A 22949-nucleotide genomic window follows, 5' to 3' on the forward strand; every position below is an offset into this window, starting at 1 on the left:
GGGAAATGAAGGAGTTTTTTGTAGGGGAACTCACTTCTGGGTTTTAGGACTACAAGCTGGCAAGTTCTATTAAGATTCTACATCTATAGTGGCCTACATAGGGCATAGGGTGCCATTTGGGACCGCCCCTGTGTCTTAGCAGGACCAGATAGATACAGTAGATCAGGGACACAGTGTGTGCTAACCAGTGCTTGACTTGGACTGAAATAAGCACTCATTGTGGGTACCGGCACTGTTTATATGAAGGTGCAGGAGCTCCACTATACTGTTGAGATTCTATAAGAGGAACAGGAGCTCCACTATACTGTTGATCTGATATTCTATAAGAGGAACAGGAGCTCCACTATACTGTTGATCTGATATTCTATAAGAGGAACAGGAGCTCCACTATACTGTTGATCTGATATAAGAGGAACAGGAGCTCCACTATACTGTCGATCTGATATAAGAGGAACAGGAGCTCCACTATACTGTTGATTTGATATAAGAGGAACAGGAGCTCCACTATTCTGTTGATCTGATATAAGAGAAACAGGAGCTCCACTATACTGTTGATCTGATATAAGAGGAACAGGAGCTCCACTATTTTGTTGTTCTGATATAAGAGGACTTGGAGCTCCACTATACTGTTGATCTGATATAAGAGGAACAGGAGCTGAGAGGAATTCTATGAACATCCTCGGGTGGGTCACAAACCATTGCCTTTTGATGTTTGATTGATGGAACTCACATTATCACAAGTGACCACATACTTTGGCAAATCCTCTCTAAACAGACCCCTCTCATCATCCTGGATGAGAGCCCCGTAGAGAGTCTCTAAAAAGTTGAGTAGATGCTGGGTGTTGTATGGCCCTATAAGGGGGATATGGGTTAGGACACCATGCTCCGAAATAGCAGCACACATGGTAATATTTCCTCCCCGTTGGCCTGGCAAATCTATAGTAGCTCTGTGACCGATGATATTCTGACCCCGCCTTCTGCATTTGGTCAGGTTGAAGCCAGCCTCATCCACGTATACAAAGTTGTGAGAGGGTTCACTTGATTCCAACTCCATTATATGCTATATCCCAGAACACACAGTTGAATTTGTTTTGGTAAGGAAGAGTGACATAAAATGTACATATATTGCATGTTCCTTCCACAGCAATGGAAATGTGTGCAGTTTATGCTTACTGTACTATGTATCACTATAAAATGTTGCTGTAAAGTAGTTACATAGATATATATTTTACCTGTACATACTGGTATCGTAGCTCCTTAACTCTGTCCTCATTCCTTTGGAATGGTACACGGTACAGCTGTTTCATACTCATCTGGTTTCTATGCAGCACCCTGTCGATGGTTGAGATGCTAACCATATGGATGTTTTCAAATACATTGTTGTCTTCTATAATGGTCCTTTGTATTTCCCTGAGTCTCGTGGCATTGTTTACTCGGACCATGGTGCAAATAGGCTCCTCCTGTTGAGGTGTGAAAAGGCGTCCTCTGCCACCGGTTTGAGGTAATCTTGCAGTCAGTCCTATGTGGGGAAAAATGCAGTGATGCATCGCACACTTTCACATAGACAAAAACTATGCGAACACACATTTTACTGTAAAACATACAGGTGAGTGCATGTAAGGTGCAGTATGTATCTGTATAGAGTATTTCTGTATGCTGTGAAATACAAAATGGACTACTGTAATATGAAGCATTGTAGGAAGTATACAGTATACTGCTTATATACAGTAACAGTGCACTCACTGTACATTGGTGGACATACCTGTTCTCTCTTCTAAACGTTTTAACTATTGAGGACACGGTTGATCTCCCAATATTCAGCTGCACCCTTCGACCCGCTTCAGCCATTGTAAGGCCATGATTGACAACATGGTCTACAATAGTGGCTCTTATGTCATCAGATATGCGCCTATGTCCTCTTCTGCCTCTTCCTCTGTTTTGCCTTCCACCACGCACCCTTGCTCCTCTTCTTCCTCGTCTTGGCTGTTGACCTGGTCCATCCATTATTGGAAAATTGCAACTCTGTGTTGTTGTCTGTCTATTTATGCTTGCCAATTGATTCTTCATGAGATGCACCTTTGAGCAATTTAGACAACTGGTTGATTGTTGGTTGAACTAGCACTTTACATTCCTTCATGAGTGATGGTCAATTTCACCTGCACGATTCATCAATTCACATGTTTGTACAAAAGATCTAATAGAAATGTGTAAAACTATGCTTGACAGTTTGACAAATACTTAAACAATTTAGCATGTAATGGCTTATGCAAGGAACTAATGCCTAGATGTTTTGAGGGGTAAGACTATTCAAAAGAGAACCATCTACTATATTTTGATCAACATGACATGAGCAATTGATAATGTGGAAAAAAGCTGACACTTGTACATTATCAATTGCAATTTGTTCAAAGGAATACGAAATTGCTTTAATGATGTGCACAAGTGACTAGATTATTTGGAATTTGTACAAGTAGTATCAAGAATTGCACTTTTGATCTAAGAAATGTACCAAAGCGACTGAGAAAAACTGTAATAAATTGCATATTCACAGACTGAAAGGCAACAGCTCCTCATTACATTTTTTATGAGCAGAAGAGATTATAGAGATGGTTCCAAAGTTTAAAAACTGTCTGTCTGTCTGTCTGTCTGTCTGTCTGTATGTCTGTCTGTCTGTCTGTCTGTCTGTCTCTGTCTGTCTGTCTGTCTGTCCACCCGTCCGTCCACATCTGTAGTTAGTGACTGTAGAGTTGTAGACCTTGCATGGAGAGTGGAGCAAAGGCCAGCCTGAAGAGAAGACATTATGGCAAAGCTGGGGCAGCTGTTGCTGGGCAGGTCAGACCATGAGGACAAGAAAATGTCCTCATTGTCCTGCCTGGGCCAGGCTGCAGGCTGCAGGCTGCAGTTGGCATGGTGAGTGAATTCCTCCCTCCCTCCACACAATGAATAAATAACAGCCAGGCTAAGTTCTCTGACCTGGGCAGCAGAGCAGGCAGGGCCAGAGGCAGCTGGAGGAGGTAGCAGACCTGGGATTGGGCTTTCTGGCACACTCCCAGTTGCTCCAGTCAGCAGGTTATATCTGCCTTTCTTAGTATGTCTGTCTTGTCTGTCTGTCTGTTTGTTTATCTGTCTTTCTGTCTGTTTGTCTGCCTTTCTTTCTGTATGTCTGACTGTCAGCCTGTCTGACTGTTTGACTGTTACTACATGATTCCATGTGTGTTATTTCATAGTTTTGATATCTTCACTATTATTCTACAATGTAGAAAACAGTAAAATAAAGAAAAACCCTTGAATGAGTAGGTGTGTCCAAACTTTTGACTGGCAATGTACAGTGTGGGAAAAAAGTATTTGATCCCCTGCTGATTTTGTACGTTTGCCCACTGACAAAGAAATTATCCATCTATAATTTTAATGGTAGATTTATTTGAACAGTGAGAGACAGAATAACAACAAAAAATCCAGAAAAACGCATGTCAAAAATGTTATAAATTGATTTGCATTTTAATGAGGGAAATAAGTATTTGACCCCTCTGCAAAACATGACTTAGTACTTTTTGTCCCACTCCTCTTTGCAGATCTTCTCCAAGTCATTAAGGTTCCGAGGCTGACGTTTGGCAACTCGAACCTTCAGCTCCCTCCACAGATTTTCTATGGGATTAAGGTCTGGAGACTGACTAGGCCACTCCAGGACCTTAATGTGCTTCTTCTTGAGCCACTCCTTTGTTGCCTTGGCCATGTGTTTTGGGTCATTGTCATGCTGGAATACCCATCCACGACCCATTTTCAATGCCCTGGCTGAGGGAAGGAGGTTCTCACCCAAGATTGTCCCTTTGATGCGGTTGATGCGGTGAAGTTGTCCTGTCCCCTTAGCAGAAAAACACCCCCAAAGCATAATGTTTCCACCTCCATGTTTGACGGTGGGGATGGTGTTCTTGGGGTCATAGGCAGCATTCCTCCTCCTCCAAACACGGCGAGTTGAGTTGATGCCAAAGAGCTCCATTTTGGTCTCATCTGACCACAACACTTTCACCCAGTTGTCCTCTGAATCATTCAGTTGATCATTGGCAAACTTCAGACGGGCATGTATGTGTGCTTTCTTGAGCAGGGTGATCTTGTGGGCGCTGCAGGATTTCAGTCCTTCACGGCGTAGTGTGTTACCAATTGTTTTCTTGGTGACTATGGTCCGAGGTGCCTTGAGATCATTGATAAAAATCAAATCAAATCAAATTTTATTTGTCACATACACATGGTTAGCAGATGTTAATGCGAGTGTAGCGAAATGCTTGTGCTTCTAGTTCCGACAATGCAGTAATAACCAACAAGTAATCTAGCTAACAATTCCAAAACTACTACCTTAAAGACACAAATGTAAGGGGATAAAGAATATGTACATAAAGATATATGAATGAGTGATGGTACAGAGCGGCATAGGCAAGATACAGTAGATGGTATTGAGTGCAGTATATACATATGAGATGAGTATGTAGACAGAGTGGCATAGTTAAAGTGGCTAGTGATACATGTATTACATAAAGATACAGTAGATGATATAGAGTACAGTATATACATATACGTATGAGATGAATAATGTAGGGTATGTAAACATTATATTAGGTAGCATTGTTTAAAGTGGCTAGTGATATATTTTACGTCATTTCCCATCAATTCCCATTATTAAAGTATCTGGATTTGAGTCAGTGTGTTGGCAGCAGCCACTCAATGTTAGTGGTGGCTGTTTAACAGTCTGATGGCCTTGAGATAGAAGCTGTTTTTCAGTCTCTCGGTCCCAGCTTTGATGCACCTGTACTGACCTCGCCTTCTGGATGATAGCGGGGTGAACAGGCTGTGGCTCGGGTGGTTGTTGTCCTTGATGATCTTTATGGCCTTCCTGTGACATCGGGTGGTGTAGGTGTCCTGGAGGGCAGGTAGTTTGCCCCCAGTGATGCGTTGTGCAGACCTCACTACCCTCTGGAGATCCTTCCGGTTGTGGGCGGAGCAGTTGCCGTACCAGGCGGTGATACAGCCTGATAGGATGCTCTCGATTGTGCATCTGTAGAAGTTTGTGAGTGCTTTTGGTGACAAGCCGAATTTCTTCAGCCTCCTGAGGTTGAAGAGGCGCTGCTGCGCCTTCTTCACGATGCTGTCTGTGTGGGTGGACCAATTCAGTTTGTCTGTGATGTGTACGCCGAGGAACTTAAAACTACTACCCTCTCCACTACTGTTCCATCGATGTGGATAGGGGGGTGTTCCCTCTGCTGTTTCCTGAAGTCCACAATCATCTCCTTAGTTTTGTTGACGTTGAGTGTGAGGTTATTTTCCTGACACCACACTCCGAGGGCCCACACCTCCTCTCTGTAGGCCGTCTCGTCGTTGTTGGTAATCAAGCCTACCACTGTTGTGTCGTCCGCAAACTTGATGATTGAGTTGGAGGCGTGCGTGGCCACGCAGTCGTGGGTGAACAGGGAGTACAGGAGAGGGCTCAGAACGCACCCTTGTGGGGCCCCAGTGTTGAGGATCAGCGGGGTGGAAATGTTGTTGCCTACCCTCACCACCTGGGGGCGGCCCATCAGGAAGTCCAGTACCCAGTTGCACAGGGCGGGTCGAGACCCAGGGTCTCGAGCTTGATGACGAGCTTGGAGGGCACTATGGTGTTAAATGCCGAGCTTTAGTCGATGAACAGCATTCTCACATAGGTATTCCTCTTGTCCAGATGGGTTAGGGCAGTGTGGTTGAGATTGCATCGTCTGTGGACCTATTTGGGCGGTAAGCAAATTGGAGTTGGGTCTAGGGTGTCAGGTAGGGTGGAGGTGATATGGTCCTTGACTAGTCTCTCAAAGCACTTCATGATGACGGAAGTGAGTGCTACGGGGCGGTAGCCGTTTAGCTCAGTTACCTTAGCTTTCTTGGGAACAGGAACAATGGTGGCCCTCTTGAAGCATGTAGGAACAACAGACTGGGATAGGGATTGATTGAATATGTCCGTAAACACACCAGCCAGCTGGTCTAAGCATGCTCTGAGGGCGCGGCTGGGGATGCCGTCTGGGCCTGCAGCCTTGCGAGGGTTGACACGTTTAAATGTTTTCCTCACGTCGGCTGCAGTGAAGGAGAGTCGCATGTTTTGGTTGCGGGCCATGTCAGTGGCACTGTATTGTCCTCAAAGCTGGCAAAAAAGTTATTTAGTCTGCCTGGGAGCAAGACTTCCTGGTTGTGACGGGGCTGGTTTTCTTTTTGTAATCCATGATTGACTGTAGACCCTGCCACATACCTCTTGTGTCTGAGCTGTTGAATTGAGATTCTACTTTGTCTCTATACTGACGCTTAGCTTGTTTGATTGCCTTGCGGAGGGAATAGCTACACTGTTTGTATTCGGTCATGTTTCCGGTCACCTTGCCCTGATTAAAAGCAGTGGTTCACGCTTTCAGTTTCACGCGAATGCTGCCATCAATCCACGGTTTCTGGTTTGGGAATGTTTTAATCGTTGCTATGGGAACGGCATCTTCAACGCACGTTCTAATGAACTCGCTCACCGAATCAGCGTATTCGTCAATGTTGTTGTCTGACGCAATACGAAACATATCCCAGTCCACGTGATGGAAGCAGTCTTGGAGTGTGGAATCAGATTGGTCGATTGAACAGACCTCAGCGCGGGAGCTTCTTGTTTTAGTTTCTGTCTGTAGGCAGGGATCAACAAAATGGAGTCGTGGTCAGCTTTTCCGAAAGGAGAGCGGGGCAGGGCCTTATATGCGTCGTGGAAGTTAGAATAGCAATGATCCAAGGTTTTTCCAGCCCTGGTTGCGCAATCGATATGCCGCGTGGTTATTATTAAACATCTTTAAGAAAGATGACAACGAACAATACAAAAACACTAAACGTAACGTGAAAAACCTAAACAGCCTATCTGGTGCAAACAAACACAGAGACAGGAACAATCACCCACGAAACACATTTAAAGAATATGGCTGCCTAAATATGGTTCCCAATCAGAGACAACGATAAACACCTGCCTCTGATTGAGAACCACTCCAGGCAACCATAGACTTTCCTAGACTACTTCACTAACCACAATCCCATAACCTACAAAAAAACCCAGACAAGACAAACACATAATTCACCCATGTCACACCCTGGCCTGACCAAAATAATAAAGAAAACACAAAATACTAAGACCAGGGCGTGACAGCATGTGACAAATACAATTTGATTTGAGGACTGTACAAGACAGGTTATTTACTTTACTAAACGCTAGCTAGGTTGTGTTCATTGTTGCATCCCATATACTGTATGTAAAATCATTCCTTGAATTTAGATGATTAGAATTTACCCATGATACATCACGGTTGTGCTCTCGAACACGGCTTCTGACACGGTAGCCGGCAGACGCCTCGGTGGAAACGGAGTCCCTAGAGAAAGAAAGATCAAGATGGTGGAAAAAATAGGAGTTGGTTTGTTAATGAATGAGTCATTGTCTGTTCTTTTGAGTTTTGAAGTTGAGTCTTTACCTGACAAAGAGAAGTTAGGATATATAAGTTGTCCTGTACGAGCGTATGTGCCGAATACATTACGGTGTTATTATGGTCATGTGGCAGCAGTGTGTAGGAGGGAGGGTCCAAGGTGTGAGAAATATGCAGAAGGGAATGAGACAAAGGAATGTGTAGTATTGGGGAAAGTAGTGGAATGTGTGAATTGTAGGGATGCCCATGGAGCTGGTGGATCACACACATCCCGTGCGAGAGAGGCAGGTTGAGGTTTCCAGGGTCAGAGTAGACCAGAAGTTGTCATATGCTGAGGCAGTGAAGAAAGTAGAGGAAGATGGGTTATAAGGGAGGAGTGGTGAGAGTAGTAGAGATATACCAGTACAGAGGGATAGGACAAAAAAATGATGAAGTTTCAGTAAGATTGGATTTTTAGCATTTATAGCTAAACAACCAGGTTGTGGTGGCAGCTGCAGAGAGGTGTTTGGGTGTGTGAGACTTAACAGCAGAACACATGGTGTGTTAAGTGGTGATGTCCCATCCTTTCAGGGTGATGGCATGAGGTAGGAATAAATACTTTTCATTAGTGGAGTAGGGGGGGGGGGTGTTAATTTTATTTTGTATAATTTTGAAAAGAGTGAGTATAGTATTAGATGGTATGCTATTTATTTAGGACATATTTTTTTCTTCAAGTAAAGTATTTAGGGAGTTGTACTCCAGTCTTGTAGGGGGCGGTAATGCAACACATTGGATGCCAAGCGCCGTTAAACCTCAGAAGAAGAAGAAGTTAAACCTCAGAAGAAGAAGACTTCCAGAGGGCCGAGAGGAGAGTGGATCCAGCGTCCAAGGTAACGTCGGTTAACAAACATACATGTTTGCGCTTATACGCTGAGTTACAGCTGTGATTAATACACACACACACATATATATATATATCTGGCTCACCCGTGGAAGTTGGTGATTTCAGTGGTTGAATAGATCTCCCGTTGGTCGTTAGCTTAGCCACCGTGTGGGTTGCTGTCTATTTAGCCACAAAGAAGCTACTTTACAGTTGGACAAAGTTGTATATGCGTTTCCTCTCTAACTAGTTTTTAGTCACGTTCAATGTTGTCTAACGTTAGTTATATCCGAACTAAGGGTAATGTTAGTTAAGTTGGCGAACTAGCTGGTTTACGAAGCTTTCTGGCTTCTATTGATACAGAATGAGGTGTTTGCTAAGAACTCACCTACATTTAGTTGTCTAACTAGAAGTTGTTAGTTAACTGGAAGTTGTTAGTTAACCAGGAACATTTGCTCAGTTGACTGTTTATTCGTACTAGAGTTACTATAGTCGTCAAAATAAGCTGCGTGGACTTTATAAAGATGTGTGAACATTATTATTCAGATGTGTTTAAATATATTATTCCCGATGTGTGGACATTTTTAATCAGTAAAATCAACCTAGTTGGCTGGTTTGCTACTCTAGCCAGGTAACGTTAGATAACATGACCTACTTATGGGCATGTGGCAGCAGTGTGTAGGAGGGAGGGTCCAAGGTGGCAGCAGTGTGTAGGAGGGAGGGTCCAAGGTGGCAGCAGTGTGTAGGAGGGAGGGTCCAAGGTGGCAGCAGTGTGTAGGAGGGAGGGTCCAAGGTGTGAGAAAGCTATATTTATTTGTCAGCTAGCAGCACTGATACACTACAAAATAGGATTAATGAGTTAACTAGGTAACTTTCATAGCTAAACAACCATCAATAACTATGGATTTTTCTGATTTAATTAAGAGAAACTTATGTATTTGGTTGAGTCAATTAGACTATGCCAATTGATTGCACAGTTAATTTAAAGGTTAAATAAAAATGTCAAAATATTTAGGCTAGTTAGGTGTCTAACTCATTGATGCTGCTTTGACACAGACTTTTAGCCAGCTAGATTTTGAAACTCAAATCTTAGCTAGCAGCTATCTGGCTAGATCGTATATTTCTCACAATCATGCTAGCTAGATAGCTGAGGAACCATGTTATTTCCTGAAATCAGTCGGTAGTCGTGCTTTAGCAGGTGACCTGTGGTAGGGGTCTTTCTCCATGAGGTCATCTGGAAATAGAAGGGTGTATTAGTCCTCAGAGGGTTTATTTATGAGCGCTGTTTAAGGTCAGAGGTGGTTGGAACAGCGGAAACACTGGTTGAGAGAGGATCAGAGCTACAGATGTGATTCTCCACTACCCTTACAGGATAGGTTCATTTTCAACCAACTTTAACTTGGCAACGCTATCTTCCTTCTCAAACGTATCTTCTAAAATATCTGTGTCCAGTTTCAGGTTGCTTCTTTGGAATTTAGAAAATGTTGTTATTGTTTTTTGCTCCATGAATGAATTCAGCAATGTGTAAGCTGCCCCCTTGTCTATATTACATCTTCTCTCAAGACTTTCTGTAATAGTGACAAGATACTCGATTGACCATGACGTTTTTTAAAACCAAAAATCGTACCATTCCACATCAATTCACAATGCAGAATAATGATTCTGTTATGTATGTTTGACCTCTAGGGTTGGAAAATGAAATCACGTCTACCTCAAGCCTTCAGACAGAACGCAGTAACAGTCACATGTCAATAGTGACATATGACAACTTTTCAGACGATTAAAAACAGTGCTGCATCAGGTCTTTTTCAGACAGAATTCTGCTCTTGTGTAAAATGTTCTGTAGGGTTTCCTTGATGACAACAATTGCCGCTGCTGTGTTTTCTATACATTTTTTTTTAAAGTTATGATGGCTAGATGTGTTTTATTTCTACTAAATGTCTTGGTAAGTCACGGTATTTAAGTACTTTTTTTAGGAGAGTGGTCTGCGTGCAGTCAAGCAGGCTGCACGCAGCAGCTCAATATTATTTGATTGACAGTTCTGGCTGCCTAGTGATGGACTTTACTTGATGTCACATGTCAGTTAAATCACTAGAGAATATTTTTTGTTGTTGTCGGCATTTAAAGAACGTAGTGTAGCCAACACTAAGAGACAGACATGCCGTAGCCGAGGCGCTTTCAAGGGGCCACATTCCATTATTATGTCTGAAAAGCGTGAGAGAAAACGTAGGGTATGCTCCTCTGGCCCGAAGACATCAGTGCCATGAATAGGCTAGGATATTCTACACTCAACAGACCAGACTGAGCAGACACGGGCACCATTCGTGAAGAGACCTGGCACCATTAGTGAAGAGCACGAGGCCAGTGCGAGGGAGAGGAAGGCAGAAGCCTGCTCATGTTTTGGTAATCTGCATCTCGCAATGTTTTGCATGCCTTGCAAATTCACTAAGTAGCCTAAAGTTGGCCTCTTCTTCCCCTCTGGTTTTATTTGAGTTATACAACTTCCCCTAGGCCTTTATACCCTGTCGGCTGTAACTTCCCCTAGGCCTTTATACTAGAGGTCGACCGATTATGATTTTTCAACACCGATACCGATTATTGGAGGACCGAAAAAGCCGATAACGATTAATCAGCCAATTTTTATTTATTTAATTATTTTATGTATTTGTAATAATGACAATTACAACAATACTGAATGAACACTTATTTTAATATAATGCATCAATAAAATCAATTTAGCCTCAAGTAAATAATTAAACATGCTCAATTTGGTTTAAATAATGCAAAAACAAAGTGTTGGAGAAGAAAGTAAAAGTGCAGTATGTACTATGTTAGATAGCTAATGTTTCAGTTCATTGCTCAGAACATGAGAACATATGAAAGCTGGTGGTTCCTTTTAATGAGTCTTCAATATTCCCAGGTAAGAAGTTTTAGGTTGTAGTTATTATATGAATTATAGGACTATTTCCCTCTATACCATTTTTATTTAATTAACCGTTGACTATTGGGTGTTCTTATAGTCACTTTAGTTTTGCCAGTGTAACAGAATAGCTTCCGTCCTTCTCCTCGCTCCTCCCTGGGCTTGAATCAGCAACACAACGACAACAGCCACCACATCGAAGCAGCGGGAAACAACCACCCCAAGGCTCAGAGCGAGTAGCGCGCGCTAACTAGCCAGCCATTTCACTTCGGTTACACCAGCCTCATCTCGGGAGTTGATAGGCTTGAAGTCATAAACAGCGCAATGCTTGATGCACAATGAAGAGCTGCTGGCAAAACGCACGAGAGTGCTGTTTGAATGTTTACGCACCTGCTTCTGCCTACCACCGCTCAGTCAGATACTTAGATACTCGTATGCTCAGTCAGATTATATGCAACTCAGGACATGCTAGATAATATCTAGTAATATCATCAACCATGTGTAGTTAACTAGTGATTATGATTGATTGTTTTTTATAAGATAAGTTTAATGCTAGCTAGCAACTTACCTTGGCTTACTGCATTTGCGTAACAGGCAGTCAGTCTCCTTGTGGAGTGCAACGAGAGAGAGGCAGGTCGTTATAGGCGTTGGACTAGTTCACTGTAAAGGTTGCAAGATTGGTTCCCCGAGCTGACAAGGTGAATATCTGTCATTCTGCCCCTGAACGAGGCAGTTAACCCACCGTTTCTAGGCCGAATGTGTTCTTAACTGACTTGCCAAGTTAAATAAAGATTAAATAAAGGTGTAAAAAAAGAAGGGGAAAAAATCGGCAAATCGGAGCCCAAAAATACTGATTTCCGATTGATATGAAAACTTGAAATCGGCCCTAATTAATCGGCCATTCCGATTAATCGGTCGACCTCTACTTTATACCCTGTCGGCTATAACTTCCCCTAGGCCTTTATAGACTGTCGGCTAGAACGCTGAAAATGTTTTGTGATAACTGCCTGAAAACGGTTATGGGATTTTTCTTAACGTTAAAGATCCCAACTGCGTTTAAAGTTTTAACATTAAAACGTTCACACCCCTAGTAGAAGTCCTCAATATCCATGTTAAAATGGGTTAAATCCATGATGTGTCCTCTCTCTATAACAACATTGATATCAAGTCGGGTTTTTTTTCAAAGTTTTGCTGAAATGCCACTTATGAGTGCATTCGTAACAACTTCTATTAGATCAAATAATCCAGCAAGGAGCATATTAGAAATTAAATAATTTTGTTGACCACACACTCTCATTGACCTCCATACACAAATTCTTCATTTTGTATGCTTATTTTTCATGGGCAGAGTAAAACCTCTCGCTTCGCGTCTTCCTCTGACTTCTTTCATTGATTGAGACAGGTGATTGTTATCATGACGTGGCACTTTGGGGTGGACCAACCTGTGTCGATCAAAGATTTGAAATCGACCAAACAGCACTGTTGGATTACTTCAGGGAGCGTTTTCAGAGCATTTTCTAAATTCAAACAAACCACCTGCAACTGGACACAGACATTATATATACCCATCTTCTTGAGACATGCAATTGAGATGTCTACCGTCTTAAACATTTTGAAGACATGTCAATGCTATGTCTTGAGACATTTTAGGAATGTTGGACTTTTTGAAATTCATGGAACATTCTTCAGTCAACTCGCAGTTGATGCAAGAAATGACAATCTGTCAAACCTGGAGGATTTACAAACTGTATTTTTTCTACTTGAGGTAAGCAAGCAAAGCATTTTAATGATGGTCTTTTCTGTGTAGTTTTATTAAATAGACTACATCTAAATGTTACATAGAAATAAAATATAGACAGTTGCAGTCGGAAGTTTACACTCAGGTTGGAGTCATTAAATCTCATTTTTCAACCACTCCACAAATGTCTTGTTAACAAACTATAATTTTGGCAAGTTGGGAAGGACATCTACTTTGTGCATGACACAAGTAATGTTTCCAACAATTAGTTACAGACTGATTATTTCACTTATAATTCACTGTATTCACTGTATCACAATTCCAGTGGGTCAGAAGTTTACATGCACTAAGTCTACATGCTTACATGCCTTTAAACAGCTTGGACAATTCCAGAAAATGATGTCATGGCTTTAGAAGCTTCTGATGGGCTAATTGACATCATTTGAGTCAATTGGAGGTGAACCTGTGGATGTATTTCAAGGCCTACCTTCAAACTCAGTGGCTCTTTGCTTGACATCATGGGAAAATCAGAAGAAATCAGCCAAGACCTCAGAAAAACATTGTGGACCTCCACAAGTCTGGTTGATCCTTGGGACCAATTTACAAATGCCTGAAGGTACCACTTCCATCTGGACAAACAACAGTACCCAAGTATAAACACCATGGGACCACGCAGCTGTTATACCACTCAGGAAGGAGATTCATTCTGTCTCCTCGAGATGAAAGTACTTTGGTGCGAATAGTGCAAATTAATCTCAGAACAACAGCAACTGACCTTGTGAAGATGCTGTAGGAAACAGGTACAAAAGTCCTTAAACACGAGTCCTTTTTCGACATAACCTGAAAGCCGCTCTGCAAGGAAGAAGCCACTGTACCAAAACCGCCATTAAATAAAAGCCAGGCCGCGGTTTGTAACTGCACATGGGGACAAAGATTGTACTTTTTGGAGAAATGTCCTCTGGTCTGATGAAATAAAAATAGAACTGTTTGGTCATAATGACCATTGTTATAGTTGGAGGAAAAAAGGGGGAGACTTGCAAGCTGAAGAACACCATCCCAACTGTGAAGCATGGAGGTGGCAGCATCATGTTGTGGGTGTGCTTTGCTGCTGGAGAGACTGGTGCACTTCACAAAATAAATGGCATCATGAGGGAGGAAAAGTATGTGGATATATTGAAGCAACATCTCAAGACATCAGTTAAAGCTTGGTCACAAATGGGTCTTCCAAATGGACAATGACCCCAAGCATACTTCCAAATGTGTGGCAAAATGGCTTAACTTAAGGTATAGGGGGCAGCATTTTCCCTTTTGGATAAATAGAGTGCCCAATTTCAACTTCCTGCTACTCATGCCAGGAATATAAGATATGCATATTATTAGTAGATGTGGTTAGAAAACACTGACGTTTCTAAAACTGTTTGAATCATGTCTGTGAGTATAACATAACTTATGTAGCAGGCAAAACCCAGAGGACTAACTGTTCAGATTTTTTATTTTTTTTGCCTCCCGCTTCCACTGGATGTCACCAGTCTTTGGAATTTGGTTGAGGTTATACATTTGTGCAACGAAGAAGAAGCACATCCTGGAACAACGTTACACTATTGAGAGTTGCGCAAGTAAAAAGGAGCATGGTTTGTTTACTTGCTGTATTGAACACAGATAGCCCCGTCTACAACTTGATCGATTATTAACGTTTAAAAATACCTAAAGTTGTATTACAAAAGTAGTTTGAAATATTTTGGCTAAGTTTATAGGCAACTTTTGAAATGTTTTGTAGTGACGTTGTGTTTTTTGGCAGTTTTTTTTCTAGATCAAACGCGTCAAATAAATGGACATTTTGGATAAATATTGATGGAATTAATCGAACAAAAGGACCATTTGTGATGTTTAGGGGACATTGGAGTGCCAACAAAAGGAGCTCATCAAAGGTAATGCATGTTTTTTATATTTTATTTCAGCGTTTTGTGTAGCGCCTGCAGGGTTGAAATATGCTACTCTCTTTGTTGACAAGGGACTATCATCAGATAATAGCTTCTAATGCTTTTGCCGAAAAGCTTTTTAAAATCTCAAATGTTGGCTGGATTCACAACGTGTAGCTTTAATTTAGTATCTTACATGTGTGATTTAATAAATGTTTGATTTTTATATTATTTGAATTTGCCGCCCTGCATTTTCCCAGTTTTTTTTCCCAAGTGGGACGCAAGCGTCCCCTATACCATGAGAAGTTAAGGACAACAAAGTCAAGGTATTGGAGTGGCCATCACAAAGCCCTACCTCAATCCTATAGAAAATTTGTGTGCAGAACTGAAAAAGTGTGTGCGAGCCAGGAGGCCTACAAACCTGACTCAGTTACACCAGCTCTGTCAGGAGGAATGGGCCAAAATTCACCCAACTTATTGTGGGAAGCCCGTGGAAGGCTGAAACGTTTGACCCAAGTTAAACAATTTAAAGACAATGCTACCAAATACTAATTGAGTGTATGTAGACTTCTGACCCACTGGAATTGTTATACAGTGTAATTATAAGTGAAATAATCTGTCTAAACAATTCATGGAAAAATTACTTGTCATGCAGTAGATATCCTAACCGACTTGCCAAAACTATAGTTTAACAAGAAATTTGTGGAGTAGTTGGAAAAAAAGGGTTCAACTGTGCGTGTGTGTTTATATAAACAGACAGACCCAGTCAAAAATGTACATCATTCAAGGGTTTTTGTTTACTTTTCGATTTTCAACATTGTAGAATAATTGTGAAGACATCAGAATTACGAAATTACACACATGGAATCATGTAGTAACCAAGAAAGTGTTAAACTAATCAAACTATTTTTATTTTAGATTCTTCAAAGGAGCTACCCTTTGCCTTGACAGCTTTACACACTCTTGGCACTCTCTCAACCAGCTTCACCTGGAATGCTTTTCCAACTTTTCCAACAGTCATGAAGGAGTTCCCACATGCTGAGTACTTGTTGGCTGCTTTTCCATCACTCTGCGGTCCAACTCATCCCAAACCATCTTAATTTGGTTGAGGTCGGGGGATTTTGGAGGCCAGGTCATCTGATGCAGCACTCCGTCACTCTCCTTCTTGGTCAAATAGCCCTTACACAGCCTGGAGGTGTGTGTTTGGCCATTGTCCTGCTGAAAAACAAATGATAGTCCCACTAAGCGCAAACCAGATGGGATGGCGTATCGCTGCAGAATGCTGTGTTAGCCATACTGGTTAAGTGTGCCTTGTCACCAACAGAGATCATCGGTTCACCTACTCTGCATCACATAAAGACAGTGGTTGGAACCAAATATCTCCAATTTGGATTCATCAGACCAAAGGACAGCTTTACACCGGTTTAATGTCCAGTGCTCGTGTTTCTTGGCCCAAGCAAGTCTCTTCTTATTGGTGACCGTTAGTAGTGGTTTCTTTGCAGCAATTTGACCATGACCTGATTCACGCAGTCTCCTCTGCGTACCCTTTTTAGCTTACAACATGATTCCATATGTTATTTAATAGTTTACAATGTAGGAAATAGTAAAAATAAAGAACCCCTCCAATGAGTAGGTGTCAACTTTTGACTGGTAGTGTGTGTGCGCGCCTAAAATAAATTTGATAAATAGCTGATGCATGTATTGGTCAGGATGCCAACCTCGTGCTGCAGACTGGACTTATGACTGCTGAACTCCAAACATGGATAGTCTGATGCAAGACTGGATGCTTATCTGCTTCTTCCTTTTACATGTGCTTTGATAGTTATTGTGTAATGAACACGTCCTATTTGTCTTTTGACAGGATACGAGGATGGAAGACATCAGCTGTCACCCAGCAAATACAAGAGAGCACTGCATTTCAAAAAGAAACATACAATGTTCCCTTCTTCCCATGAGGACAGTGCTTAACTGATTCATGTCAAACAGGAAGCCCTCGGACGGCAAGGCTTTCTGCTTCAGGTGAGCTATTCAGAATTAAGGTACAATAAAATATCAGGTTAGAGGTGGAATTGTTATTGTTGTGTTTGATACGTACTGACATTGTATTTTCCTGCAGGTTAAGAGCAGCTCTGAGATCGCCCAACAAGATGACTATCTGTCTATAAAGACTTGAAGATAGTAGTTGTTGTTTGGTGCTCTGTTATTCTGGTCAATAAATCTTGATTACTTTGATTTGGTGTGCAATACAATTTGTGGATTTGTGACTTCTTGTGTGATTTTGATTTGTATTTATAACTAATAAAACATGAAAATAGCTTCTTGTCATAATGAAACACACTTCTACTTGGCATTTTCTGTATTGACTGACCTTCATGTCTTAAAGTAATGATGGACTGTCGTTTCTCTTTGCTAATTTGAGCTGTTCTTGCCATAATATGGACTTGGTCTTTTACCAAATAGGTTGATGTTCTGTATACCACCCCTACCTTATCACAACACAACTGATTGGCTCCAAACACTTTAGGAGGAATGTGAAATACATTCCACAAATTAACGCTAAATGAGGCACAGCTGTTAATTGAAATGCATTTCAACCAACCAACCAACCATGAAGCTGGTTGAGAAAATGCCAAGAGCGTGCAAAGCTGTAATCAAGGCAAAAGGTGGCTACTTTGAAGAATCTCAAATATAAAAATGAAGTTGATTTGTTTAACACTTATTTGGTTACTACATGATTCCATATGTGTTATTTCATAGTTTTAATGTATTCACTTTTTCTACAATGTAGAGAATATTAAAAATAAAAACCCTGGATTGAGTAGGTGTGTCCATACTTTTGACTGGTACTGTATCTCAGTACCACAGTGCATTTTGAATGTATTCAGACCCCTACCACATTTTGTTATATTACATTGAAGAAATACGTTCTAAAATGAATTAAATAAATTTACACACGATACCCCATAATGCATGTGCAGACCAGCTGGCTGGAGTGTTTACGGACATCTTCAAATGCAGGATGGCCACCATTGTTCCTGTGCCCAAGAAGGCAAAGATCACTGAACTAAATGACTACCGCCTCGTAGCACTCACTTCTGTCGTCATGAAGTTAAGGATCATATCAACTCCACCTTACCGGCAACCCTAGACCCATTTCAGTTTGCACACCGTCCCAACACGTCCACAGACGATGCCATCGCCATCACACTGCCCTTTCCCATCTGGACAAGAGGAATACCTATGTAAGAATGCTGTTCATTGACTTTTGCTCAGCATTCAACACCATAGTATTCTCCAAGCTCATCAGTTTGGAGGCTCAACCCCGCCCTGTGCAACTGGGTTCTGGACTTCCTGACGGGCCACCCCCAGCTGGTGAAGGTACAAAAAACACTTCTCTGATCCTTAACACAGGTGCCCCACAAGGGTGCGTGCTCAGCCCCTTTCTGTACTCCCTGTTCACCAACGACTACCATACAGTAGTGGGCTTGATTACCAACAATGACGAGACAGCCTGAAGGGAGGAGGTGAGGGCCCTCGGAGTGTGATGTCAGGAAAACAACCTCTCACTCAATGTCAACGAAACAAAGGAGAAGATCATGGACTTCAGGAAACAGCAGATATACAGTGCCTTGCGAAAGTATTCGGCCCCCTTGAACTTTGCGACCTTTTGCCACATTTCAGGCTTCAAACATAAAGATATAAAACTGTATTTTTTTGTGAAGAATCAACAACAAGTGGGACACAATCATGAAGTGGAACGACATTTATTGGATATTTCAAACTTTTTTAACAAATCAAAAACTGAAAAATTGGGCGTGCAAAATTATTCAGCCCCTTTACTTTCAGTGCAGCAAACTCTCTCCAGAAGTTCAGTGAGGATCTCTGAATGATCCAATGTTGACCTAAATGACTAATGATGATAAATACAATCCACCTGTGTGTAATCAAGTCTCCGTATAAATGCACCTGCACTGTGATAGTCTCAGAGGTCCGTTAAAAGCGCAGAGAGCATCATGAAGAACAAGGAACACACCAGGCAGGTCCGAGATACTGTTGTGAAGAAGTTTAAAGCCGGATTTGGATACAAAAAGATTTCCCAAGCTTTAAACATCCCAAGGAGCACTGTGCAAGCGATAATATTGAAATGGAAGGAGTATCAGACCACTGCAAATCTACCAAGACCTGGCCGTCCCTCTAAACTTTCAGCTCATACAAGGAGAAGACTGATCAGAGATGCAGCCAAGAGGCCCATGATCACTCTGGATGAAGTGCAGAGATCTACAGCTGAGGTGGGAGACTCTGTCCATAGGACAACAATCAGTCATATATTGCACAAATCTGGCCTTTATGGAAGAGTGGCAAGAAGAAAGCCATTTCTTAAAGATATCCATAAAAAGTGTCGTTTAAAGTTTGCCACAAGCCACCTGGGAGACACAGCAAACATGTGGAAGAAGGTGCTCTGGTCAGATGAAACCAAAATTGAACTTTTTGGCAACAATGCAAAACGTTATGTTTGGCGTAAAAGCAACACAGCTCATCACCCTGAACACACCATGCCCACTGTCAAACATGGTGGTGGCAGCATCATGGTTTGGGCCTGCTTTTCTTCAGCAGGGACAGGGAAGATGGTTAAAATTGATGGGAAGATGGATGGAGCCAAATACAGGACCATTCTGGAAGAAAACCTGATGGAGTCTGCAAAAGACCTGAGACTGGGACGGAGATTTGTCTTCCAACAAGACAATGATCCAAAACATAAAGCAAAATCTACAATGGAATGGTTCAAAAATAAACATATCCAGGTGTTAGAATGGCCAAGTCAAAGTCCAGACCTGAATCCAATCGAGAATCTGTGGAAAGAACTGAAAACTGCTGTTCACAAATGCTCTCCATCCAACCTCACTGAGCTCGAGCTGTTTTGCAAGGAGGAATGGGAAAAAAATTCAGTCTCTCGATGTGCAAAACTGATAGAGACATACCCCAAGCGACTTACAGCTGTAATCGCAGCAAAAGGTGGCGCTACAAAGTATTAACTTAAGGGGGCTGAATAATTTTGCACGCCCAATTTTTCAGTTTTTGATTTGTTAAAAAAGTTTGAAATATCCAATAAATGTCGTTCCACTTCATGATTGTGTCCCACTTGTTGTTGATTCTTCACAAAAAAATACAGTTTTATATCTTTATGTTTGAAGCCTGAAATGTGGCAAAAGGTCGCAAAGTTCAAGGGGGCCGAATACTTTCGCAAGGCACTGTATGTGTTGTTTAAAAAAAAGATACTTCCGTGTATTGATTTTAAGAAAGGCATTAGTGTTTATGGTTAGGTACATTTGTGCAACGAATGTGCTTTTTTCGCAAATGCTCTTTGGTTAAATCATCACCCGTTTGGCAAAGTTGAAGTAGGCTGTGATTCAATGATAAATTATCAAGCACCGCAATGATTATATGCAACGCAGGACAAGCTAGATAAACTAGTAATATCATCAACCATGTGTAGTTAACTAGTGATTATGTGAAGATTGATTGTTTTTTTTATAAGAGGTTTAATGCTAGCTAGCAACTTAACTTGGCTCCTTGGTAGCCACAAGGTCCTTTTGACACTGCACTCGCGTAACAGGTGGTCAGCCTGCCACGCAGTTTCCTCATGGATTGCAATGTAATCGGCCATAATCGGCATCCAAAAACGCAGATTACTGATTGTTATGTGAAATCGGCCATGCAGATTAATTGGTCGACCTCTAGTCTATATAAGGTCCAACAGTTGACAGTGCATGTCAGAGCAAAATCCAAGCCATGAGGTCAAAGGAATTCTGTCGAGGCACAGATCTGGGGAAGGGTACCAAAACATTTCTGCAGCATTGAAGGTCCCCAAGTACATAGTGGCCTCCATCATTGGTAAATGGAAACCACCAAGACTCTTCCTAGATCTGATCTGTCTTCCGGGCCAACCTGAGCAATCGGGGCAGAAGGGACTTGGTCAGGGAGGTGACAAAGAACCCAATGGTGCCTCTGCCAGAGCTCCAGAGTTCCTCTGTGGAGATGGGAGAACCTTCTAGAAGGACAATCATCTTTACAGTTCTCCACCTATCAGACCTTTATGGTAGAGTGGCCAGATGAAGTCACTCCTCAGTAAAAGGCACATAACAGCCTGCTTGGAGTTTGCCAAAAGGCACCTAAAGGTCTCTCAGACCATGAGAAACAAGATTCTCTGGTGTGATGATACCAAGATTGAACTCTTTGGCCTGAATGCCGAGCCTCACGTCTGGAGGAAACCTGGCACCATGACTACGGTGAAGCATGGTGGTGGCAGCAGCATGCTGTGGGGATGTTTTGTAGAGACAGGGACTGGGAGACTAGTCAGGATCGAGGGAAAGATGAACGGCGCAAAGTACAGAGAGATCCTTGATGAAAACCTGCTCAGGACCTCAGACTGGGTCGAAGGTTCACCTTCCAACAGGACAATGACCTTAAGCACACAGCCAAGACTATGAGGAGTGGCTTTGGGACAAGTCGCTGAATGTCCTTGAGTGGCCCAGCCAGAACTCGGATCGAACATCTCTGGAGAGACCTGAAAATAGCTGTGCTGCAACTCTCCCCATCCAACCTGACAAAGCTGACAGGATCTGCAGAGAATTTTTTAAAAACCTTTATTTAACTAGGCAAGTCAGTTAAAGAACAAATTCTTATTTACAACGACGGCCTAGGAACAGTGGGTTAACTGCCTTGTTCAGGGGCAGAATGACAGATTTTTACCTTGTCAGCTTGGGGATTCAATCTAGCAACCTTTTGGTTATTGGCCCAACCCTCTAACCAATAGACTACCTGCCGCCCCGAAAAGAATGGGAGAAACTCCCCAAATACAGGTCTTACCAAAGAAGACTCAAGGCTGTAATCTCTGCCAAAGGGTCTGAATACTTATGTAAATGTGATATTTCATTATTGTGTGTAGTTTGATGAGGGGGAAAAAACGTTTTAATCCATTTTAGAATAAGGCTGTAACCTAACAAAATGTGGAAAAAGTCAAGGGGTCTGAATGCACTATAATATATTTAATCAGATGGGGGCTCCCTTGTCTCGCGGGGGGTGATTGCTCCGTCACTGCTTATAACTAACTATATGTTAACTATCTAAGATTTGTCAAATAAATTATATTCAGCTCAGGGCTCCAACTATGTATTAGGTTTTCTAACTTGCTAGCTAAGCAGCTAGATGTCAAGATCAAGCTTCTTGGTTACAGCAGAGACAATCAATCCCCTCTTGGATCGAGATCCATGCTGCCTAAATTGTTTTGTGTGAACCCCCCCCCGCCCCAAAATACCGGCCCTTTGTGCACTTCCGTTAATACCAAACAACTCTATATGGTAGAGAAACATTATGACATTATGAAAATATAGATACCGCCCAACCCTAATGACCACCTCCTAAAATACCCTCCAATCAGAGATAATGCAGGTCCTGAGGAGCCTGAGTTCCCCTCTGTCTGCATGCTGCCTCCTCCTCAGTGTCCTTTTCTGTTAGAGCCTAACCGTTTCCTTACATATTCCTTACATATCTCCTATACATCTAATCTCTCCTTCTACTCTGACCTCTGATCTCTCCTTCTACTCTGATCTCTCCTTCTACTCTGACCTCTTTCTGAACTCTCCTACTCCTCTGACCTCTGTCTGATCTCTCCTTCTACTCTGATCTCTCCTTCTACTCTGACCTCTTTCTGACCTCTCCTACTCCTCTGACCTCTCTGATCTCTCCTTCTACTCTGACCTCTTTCTGACCTCTCCTACTCCTCTGACCTCTCTCTGATCTCTCCTACTACTCTGACCTCTCCTACTACTCTGACCTCTCTCTGATCTCTCCTACTTCTCTGATCTCTCCTACTACTTTGACCTCTGTCTGATCTCTCCTACTCCTCCGACCTCTCCTACTACTCTGACCTCTGTCTTATCTCTCCTACTCCTCTGACCTCTCCTACTAATCTGACCTCTGTCTGACCTCTACTACTACTCTGACCTCTGTCTGATCTCTCCTACTACTCTGACCTCTCCTACTACTCTGACCTCTGTCTGATCTC

At 42.2% G+C, this 22949-nt stretch overlaps 1 protein-coding gene across 2 annotated transcripts in view; it reads left to right on the forward strand.

Annotated features, from left to right (window-relative positions):
- Positions 1-8244: 8244 nt before the first annotated feature.
- LOC139377021 (kelch domain containing 3) overlaps positions 8245-22949 on the forward strand; it is an 81480-nt gene continuing 66775 nt past the window's right edge. The window contains exons 1-3 of one of the 2 annotated variants that reach the window (XM_071120092.1): positions 8274-8317; positions 16746-16903; positions 17001-17092. The gene's annotated coding sequence lies outside the window, so the exon portion shown is untranslated. Of the gene's footprint in view, positions 8318-16745; positions 16904-17000; positions 17093-22949 lie in introns of both variants that reach the window. The other variant, XM_071120093.1, reaches the window with a different exon arrangement.

Source organism: Oncorhynchus clarkii, chromosome 20 (genome assembly GCF_045791955.1).
Source record: "Oncorhynchus clarkii lewisi isolate Uvic-CL-2024 chromosome 20, UVic_Ocla_1.0, whole genome shotgun sequence".
NCBI classification, from domain to species: domain Eukaryota; kingdom Metazoa; phylum Chordata; class Actinopteri; order Salmoniformes; family Salmonidae; genus Oncorhynchus; species Oncorhynchus clarkii.